Genomic DNA, 8,520 nt, shown 5'->3' on the forward strand with positions numbered 1-8,520 from the left:
AACTTTGAAAATAAAATATTTTCCTCAACTGCGATACCCACTCCAGTCAGCAGATGGCGCTGTGCGTCTTTCAGGCGATGCTGAAAGCGTGACGTATAATCTAGTGGACGGGAGGCAACAGTCAACCACCTCCGTAGCTGGTTAGCCAACAGCCGAAAGATTCAAGCACTAGACGCTTTCGGTGTATATTAGCTACTGTGTTTAAACACACTTCGGTCGTATCTACTTGTTAACCTATTTAATTTAATATTAAGTTGTTATTAGTCAGCTAGCTGGCTTGTTAAGTTAGCACTAGCCTAGATAGCTAACATCCCCGACCATGAGCTCACTAAGCTACTCTCCTCCTGCTAAAGAAGAGGAGGTCTGCTGGACGGAGAAAGAAGCTCTAGTGAAAGAGGAGGAGGAAGAGGAGGATGTTACAATACAAAAACAAGTAGAGGGTGAAGCTGTTACCGTGAAAGAAGAAGAGAAAGACGTTACAGTGAAAGAAGAGGAAGACGCGTTCAGAGTGAAAGAGGAGGAGGATGTTACAGTGAAAGAAGAGGAAGACGCGTTCAGAGTGAAAGAGGAGGAGGATGTTGCAGTGAAAGAAGAGGAGGAAGAGATAGAGGAGGATGCAGGTTTTGGAGTGAAGAAGGAGGGAGAGATTACTGTCACGTTGAAAGATGAAGAGGAGGAGATAGGAGATCTGATTAACACCAGTAAGTACCGCCTTAAATGTGTTTTTCACTTTGGATATTTGGAGTTCGCTCGTCAATTCAATGGAGAGAGATGCTATGCTACTAGCATCATGTTATGAATTTGCAAAGCCATCTCCTATAGTGTTTTTTCTCAAAGTTGTCGGTATGTCACGTGTCCTACTTATCAGTACACTCAGAACAACTTAAGCATCACGAAACTTCTATTAGATCAAAGTAAACATCACGTAGCACGTAAACCATTCATTTAGTTGACCAACCTGGACCAGCTCATTGACCTCCATACAAAAACTCCACCTGCTGGAAGGAGAGATATTCCCGTGAGTTGGTTCTCTCTCTTCCTCTAGGGCTACACTAGCTTGTGCTAGCTAGCTAGTAATCTCCTTCCCAGACACTTCCACGCAGTGTGGGACGAGGTTAGCCAGCTAGCTACATTCCCTCGGCGTAAAGCAGTGCTCGGCAGGCCGGGGCTAAGGACACAGTGAAACACAGACTTGCCGTGCAGGCTGTTGTGCTGCTTACAACTTGGAGGAAAACATTTGGCCACGTTAACTACCGCCGGCGACACCGTGATACAGCTGCCCAGTGGGAAGCACCTCAGGGCCGGCATGCACCTCGAACACCGGTGATTTGGTATTTTATTAGGTGTAATGGTCGTTCGCACGGCTCGTCTTCCTGCTCCTGAAATCAGTAACGTGTTGGTGCTTTCAAGAGAACTCGGAACCTCATAGTTAAAGTGTATGGAAGTTTGTTGTGTAGAGCTTCCTGTTGGTCGATTCCGATATTTTCCAAGTGGGGAAACCAAGGAAATGTTTCTATGAGTGTTCAAGTCGGAAATGTCAGAATGACCGATTCCCCAGTTGTCTTGAAAGCGGAAGGAACTAATTGGTAAGGCACTGTGACATCCAGATGGTGACCAACTCTCGCTCGACCATCAAAATAAACACAACTCTTGAGTTACGGGATGTTGGGAAGCAAGGTGGTTGTCTGAAATGAACCTCCCGATAAAACCCTCCTAGTTTCCTCATAGTTCGATAGAATAGTCAATTTAGTATCATTGTTTTTGAGGGATTTTTTTGTTTTGTCTTATCTACGTTTTTCAACAATGTCTGCGTTGAATTCAGCTTCAACACATGTAGCACAATCGCTAGCGCAGCGGCTAACCGTCTACCTCTTGTTGCACTTCATCCAGTATGACTTTGAAAGGGCAGAACATAGAACCCAGCTCGTTGTCGGCCTTGCAATCATCCCTACAGAAGGCCATGGAAGAAATGGGTAGAGTCAAGCACCATTCTTGAATCTCTTGAGTCTGATGTTTCTCAGGTCAAGCGATCTCAGATGAATATGCAAGAAGATGTATCGGTCCTATTACAGAGGCAATATGAGGCAGAGGGTCAGAGATCAACGCTGGAGGACGACAACGACCGACTGATTTAAGGAAGTCGAGAAGAACGCCAAACTGTATGAGGATCTCCACAGAAGCGTTCAAGATTCAGCTATCCGAGACAGCCTCCTCAATTTAAGACTTTTAGGGGTCAAGGAGGGTCTGGAGGATAGCAGGCCGCGGGAATGCGTGAGACAAATTATCTGGGAAGCTCTTGGGGTGGATCTGGACAAATCCGAGCTTCAACGGAGTCCACCGTTCCCTAGCAACAATACCACGGGAGAATCAGCCGCCTTAGACCGATCATCATCTTTCTCAGGGATCTGGAGAGAGAGTACTGGCCGCTGCAGAAGGGAACGTATCGGGAGAAGAGAGGGGTGACTTGGAAGGACTAAAGCTTATGTTAGGGGCACAATAATAGCACACACCAGCAGAAAGAAAAGGGAAAATGGAGAAAGGGTTGGAAAAAACTAAAGTCTCAAATTTAAAGAGTTGGGGGAAAAATAGTTATCTGAGGAAAAATCCCAATTGAAACAAGTCTGTGATCTGAAGTTTCAATGACGTGAGATCTGTAACAAAAAAGGCTGAATATGTTTCTGCTTTGATGAAAGTGGTGAAAGAACAGGTCCATTATTGGCTGGACAATTGAAACAAAAAAGATGCCAGTTTTGTAACACCAGCTATCAAAAGTGGAAGTGTGGAGGTACTGACTGGTACAAAATATATTAACAATGTGTTTTATGACTTTTATTGGACTCTGAATGTAACTTAGACCCAGCTAAATTGAATGCCTTTTTCCAGGGTGTCCCCAGATCAAATAAAGGATTTGGATGCTCCTATACTAGAATCTGATATGAGAACAGCCATCACCTCAATGAAGTCTGGAAAGTCACCAGGAGTAATCAAATCAAATTTTATTTGCCACATGCGCCCGAATACAACAGGTGTGGACATTTCCGTGAAATGCTTACATACAGCCCTTAACCAACAACGCATTTATTTTTAAATAAAAAGTAAAATAAAACAACAACAACAAAAAAAGTGTTGAGGGGGGAAAAAGAGCAGAAGTCAAATTAAAATAACAGTAGGGAGGCTATATACAGGGGTACCGGTACAGGGTCAATGGGAAATAACAGTAGGGAGGCTATATACAGGGGGTACCGGTACAGAGTCAATGGGAAATAACAGTAGGGAGGCTATATACAGGGGGTACCGGTACAGAGTCAATGGGAAATAACAGTAGGGAGGCTATATACAGGGGGTACCGGTACAGAGTCAATGGGAAATAATAGTAGGGAGTCTATATACAGGGGGGGTTAGACTGCTTCCTGGTTGAGTGTTTATAAGAGGAATATTGGCGTTATTATAATAATATAATATGACATTTAGCAGACGCTTTTATCCAAAGCGACTTACACTCATGTGTGCATACATTTTTACGTATGGGTGGTCCCGGGGATCGAACCCACTACCCTGGCGTTACAAACGCCGTGCTCTACCAATTGAGCTACAGAGGACCACCAATGTCATGCAATAAAAGGCAAATTAATTACTTGAAAATCATACAATGTGATTTTCTGGATTTTTGTTTTAGATTCCGTCTCTCACAGTTGAAGTGTACCTATGATAAAAATTACAGACCTCTACATGCTTTGTAAGTAGGAAAACCTGAAAAATCGGCAGTGTATCAAATACTTGTTCTCAAACATATACTCATTAAAATACAAAAACACAGTCATGGGAAAATATATTGAGACCTAGGTGTCTTTTACACATGTATATACAGTGGGGAGAACAAGTATTTGATACACTGCCGATTTTTCAGGTTTTCCTACTTACAAAGCATGTAGAGGTCTGTAATTTTTATCATAGGTACACTTCAACTGTGAGAGACGGAATCTAAAACAAAAATCCATAAAATCACATTGTATGATTTTTAAGTAATTAATTTGCATTTTATTGCATGACATAAGTATTTGATACATCGGAAAAGCAGAACTTAATATTTGGTACAGAAACCTTTGTTTGCAATTACAGAGATCATACGTTTCCTGGTTGACCAGGTTTGCACACACTGCAGCAGGGATTTTGGCCCCCTCCTCCATACAGACCTTCTCCAGATCCTTCAGGTTTTGGGGGCTGTCGCTGGGCAATACGGACTTTCAGCTCCATCCAAAGATTTTCTATTAGGTTCAGGTCTGGAGACTGGCTAGGCCACTCCAGGACCTTGAGATGCTTCTTACGGAGCCACTCCTTAGTTGCCCTGGCTGTGTGTTTCGGGTCGTTGTCATGCTGGAAGACCCAGCCACGACCCATCTTCAATGCTCTTACTGAGGGAAGGAGGTTGTTGGCCAAGATCTCGCAATACAATGCCCCCATCCATCCTCCCCCTCAATACGGTACAGTCGTCCTGTCCCCTTTGCAGAAAAGCATCCCCAAAGAATGATGTTTCCACCTCCATGCTTCACGGTTGGGATGGTGTTCTTGGGGTTATACTCATCCTTCTTCTTCCTCCAAACACGGCGAGTGGAGTTTAGACCAAAAAGCTCTACGTTTGTCTCATCAGACCACATGACCTTATCCCATTCCTCCTCTGGATCATCCAGATGGTCATTGGCAAACTTCAGACGGGCCTGGACATGCGCTGGCTTGAGCAGGGGGGACCTTGCGTGCGCTGCAGGATTTTAATCCATGACGGCGTAGTGTGTTACTAATGGTTTTCTTTGAGACTGTGGTCCCAGCTCTCTTCAGGTCATTGACCAGGTCCTGCCGTGTAGTTCTGGGCTGATCCCTCACCTTCCTCATGATCATTGATGCCCCACGAGGTGAGATCTTGCATGGAGCCCCAGACCGAAGGTGATTGACCGTCATCTTGAACTTCTTCCATTTTCTAATAATTGCACCAACAGTTGTTGCCTTCTCACCAAGCTGCTTGCCTATTGTCCTGTAGCCCATCCCAGCCTTGTGCAGGTCTACAATTTTATCCCTGATGTCCTTACACAGCTCTCTGGTCTTGGCCATTGTGGAGAGGTTGGAGTCTGTTTGATTGAGTGTGTGGACAGGTGTCTTTTATACAGGTAACGAGTTCAAACAGGTGCAGGTAATACAGGTAATGAGTGGAGAACAGGAGGGCTTCTTAAAGAAAAACTAACAAGTCTGTGAGAGCCGGAATTCTTACTGGTTGGTAGGTGATCAAATACTTATGTCATGCAATAAAATGCAAATTAATTACTTAAAAATCATACAATGTAATTTTCTGGATTTTTGTTTTAGATTCCGTCTTTCACAGTTGAAGTGTACCTATGATAAAAATTACAGACCTCTACATGCTTTGTAAGTAGGAAAACCTGCAAAATCGTCAGTGTATCAAATACTTGTTCTCCCCACTGTATATATATATTTTTTTATACTGGCCCCCCGTGGGAATCGAACCCACAACCCTGGCGTTGCAAACGCCATGCTCTATCAACTGAGCTACATCCCTTTATCTCATGAATGTTTTGGCTTTCAGTTACAAAAAGTCACTTTCTTACCACTTCTTCCATAGGCAAACATGTAAGGAAAGCTTTTTTTTAAATCAAAAGGGATGCTGTCAAAATGTATTGAATTCAAATGGATTTACCCAGTGTACAAAGCACTACAGCCACTCTGTGATGACAAGCTCTGCTCTTTTATTTAGGGATCTAGTCTAGGTTAAACATCATAGGAAGACAGTTTTATCATGTGGAGGTTTCATTCAAGTCTCTGTTTAACTAAATACTCTGTTTGTCTTTGGCAGGAGAGAGACCAGACTCTCACTCTGACAGCGGGAAGAGTCCTTCAGCGGAACCAGACCCAGAGACGCCCAAACCAGCGAGACAACACCACTGCTTCCAATGTGAAAAGAGATTTTCCCGATCAGGGGACCTCAAAGCTCATGAGAGGACACACACAGGAGAAAAACCTATCCAATGTTCCCAGTGTGGAAAGAGTTTTACTCAGATAGGGCACCTAAAACAGCATGAGAGAATACACACAGGAGAAAAGCCTTATCAATGTTCCCAATGTGGAAATAGTTTTACTCAGATAGGGCACCTAAAACAGCATGAGAGAATACACACAGGAGAAAAGCCTTATCAATGTTCCCAATGTGGAAAGAGTTTTACTCAGATAGGGCACCTAAAACAGCATGAGAGAATATACACAGGAGAAAAGCCTTACCACTGCTCCCAGTGTAAAAATAGATTTTCCCGAGTAGAGGACCTAAAAGCTCATGAGAGTACACACACAGGAGAAGAGCCTTTCCAATGTTCCCAGTGTAGAAAGAGTTTTACCGTGTTAGCTAACCTGAAAAGGCATGAGAGAATACACACAGGAGAAAAGCCTTACCAATGTTCCCAGTGTGGAAACAGTTTTACTCAGTTAAGGATCCTGAAGGAGCATGAGAGGACACACACAGGAGAAAAGCCTTACCAATGTTCCCAGTGTGGAAACAGTTTTACTCAGTTAAGGATCCTGAAGGCGCATGAGAGGACACACACAGGAGAAAAGCCTTTCCAATGTTCCCAGTGTAGAAAGAGTTTTACCGTGTTAGCTACCCTGAAAAGGCATGAGAGAATACACACAGGAGAAAAGCCTTTCCAATGTTCCCAGTGTGGAAAGAGTTTTACCAAGTTAAGTAACCTGAAAAGGCATGAGAGGACACACACAGAGAAAAGCCATTCCAATGTTCCCAGTGTGGAAAGAGTTTTACCAAGTTAAGGAGCCTGAAGGAGCATAAGAGAACACACACGAAAAAAAGCCCTACCACTGCTCTCTCCCCGTGTGGAAGGACAATTTCCCAGTCAGAGAACCTGAAATCACATGAGAGAATAGAGAGGCTGTGTTCTGACTTATGCTTTTAACTGACAATTTGTGTTTTTGTTTATGCCACATGAAATCATTTTGTTTATATGAATTTTTACTCAAAAATAGGCATATTTTAGTTTTTTCACCTCGAGGCCTGATCATATCTAAAATCAGATTAAATACTATAAAATGTGTATTTTGTTTTGGATATGAACTTTAATGCATTGGTTACAGGTATAAACCCTCAGTTGTTCATTATATAATTTGGATATTGCTAAATGTAAATTATTATATAGATGAATGGAACTTTGCGTTTCTTGATTCTAACCTTGAAACCTATAGACTTTGATTTTATATATAAGATTAGGCTTTTGCTAAATGAATTTGATTGAAATTGATTGGAAATATGATATGGATATTGCAAAATGAATTTGATTACATGATTTGGATATTGCAAAATGTAAATGATGAACTAGATTCATAGCATGTGCATTTCTTGATTCTAACATTGAAACCTTTTGAATTGACTTGTTGTGTTTCATTGAGTTAGTTTGTGTTTCTAGTCATCAAGCTAAAGGTGTATGAAAATGTGATGTTCTGATAACATTGATAAGTTATTGACATGAAGAACATTCACTACCTCATGACTGTTCCCATCAGTATTATTCCACCATGTCAGAGAGAACTGGTGCTGATTGTAAAAAGGATTTTATTAATGCAGTGTAATTTTATCTGAATAGAAATAAAATCACATGAGAGAATAGTGAGGCTGTGTTCTGACTTATGTTTTTGACTGAGAATTTAGTGTTTTTGTTCATGGCACATGAAATCATATTGTTTACGATTATACCTGTCTATATAAGGTCCCACAGTTGACAATGCATGTCAGAGCAAAAACCAAGCCATGAGGTCGAAGGAGTTGTCCGTAGCGCTCTGAGACAGGATTGTGTCTGGGGAAGGGGTACCAAAAAATATCTGCAATATTGAAGGTTCCCAAGAACACAGTGGCCTCCATCATTCTTAAATGGAAGAAGTTTGGAACCACCTAGACTCTTCCTAGAGCTGGCCGCCCAGCCAAACTGAGCAATCGGGGGAGAAGGGCCTTGGTCAGGGAGGTGACCAAGAACCTGATGGTCACTGTGACAGAGTTCCAGAGTTCCTCTGTTGGGATGGGAGAACCTTCCAGAAGGACAACAATCTCTGTAGCACTCTACAAATCAGGCCTTTATGGTAGAGTGGCCAGACGGAAGCCACTCCTCAGTAAAAGGAACATGACAGCCCGCTTGGAGTTTGCCAAAAGGTACCTAAAGGACTCTCAGACCATGGGAAACAAGATTCACTGGTCTGATGAAACCAAGATTGAACTCTTTGGCCTGAATGCCAAGCGTCACGGGTGGCGTAAACCTGGCATCCTCCCTACGGTGAAGCATGGTGGTGGCAGCATCATGCTGTGGGGATGTTTTTCAGTGGTAGGGACTAGTCAGGATCGAGGGAAAGATGAACGGAGCAAAGTACAGATGAAAACCTTCTCAGGACCTCAGACTGGGTTGAAGTTTCACCTTCCAATAGGACAACGTCCCTAAGCACACAGCCAAGACAACGCAGGTGTGG

At 42.8% G+C, this 8,520-nt stretch overlaps 1 pseudogene; it reads left to right on the forward strand.

The window, feature by feature from the left end:
- Positions 1-685: 685 nt before the first annotated feature.
- Positions 686-7,672, forward strand: LOC123486500 (annotated as a pseudogene).
- Positions 7,673-8,520: the final 848 nt, after the last annotated feature.

This window comes from Coregonus clupeaformis, unplaced genomic scaffold (assembly GCF_020615455.1).
Source record: "Coregonus clupeaformis isolate EN_2021a unplaced genomic scaffold, ASM2061545v1 scaf1244, whole genome shotgun sequence".
NCBI classification, from domain to species: domain Eukaryota; kingdom Metazoa; phylum Chordata; class Actinopteri; order Salmoniformes; family Salmonidae; genus Coregonus; species Coregonus clupeaformis.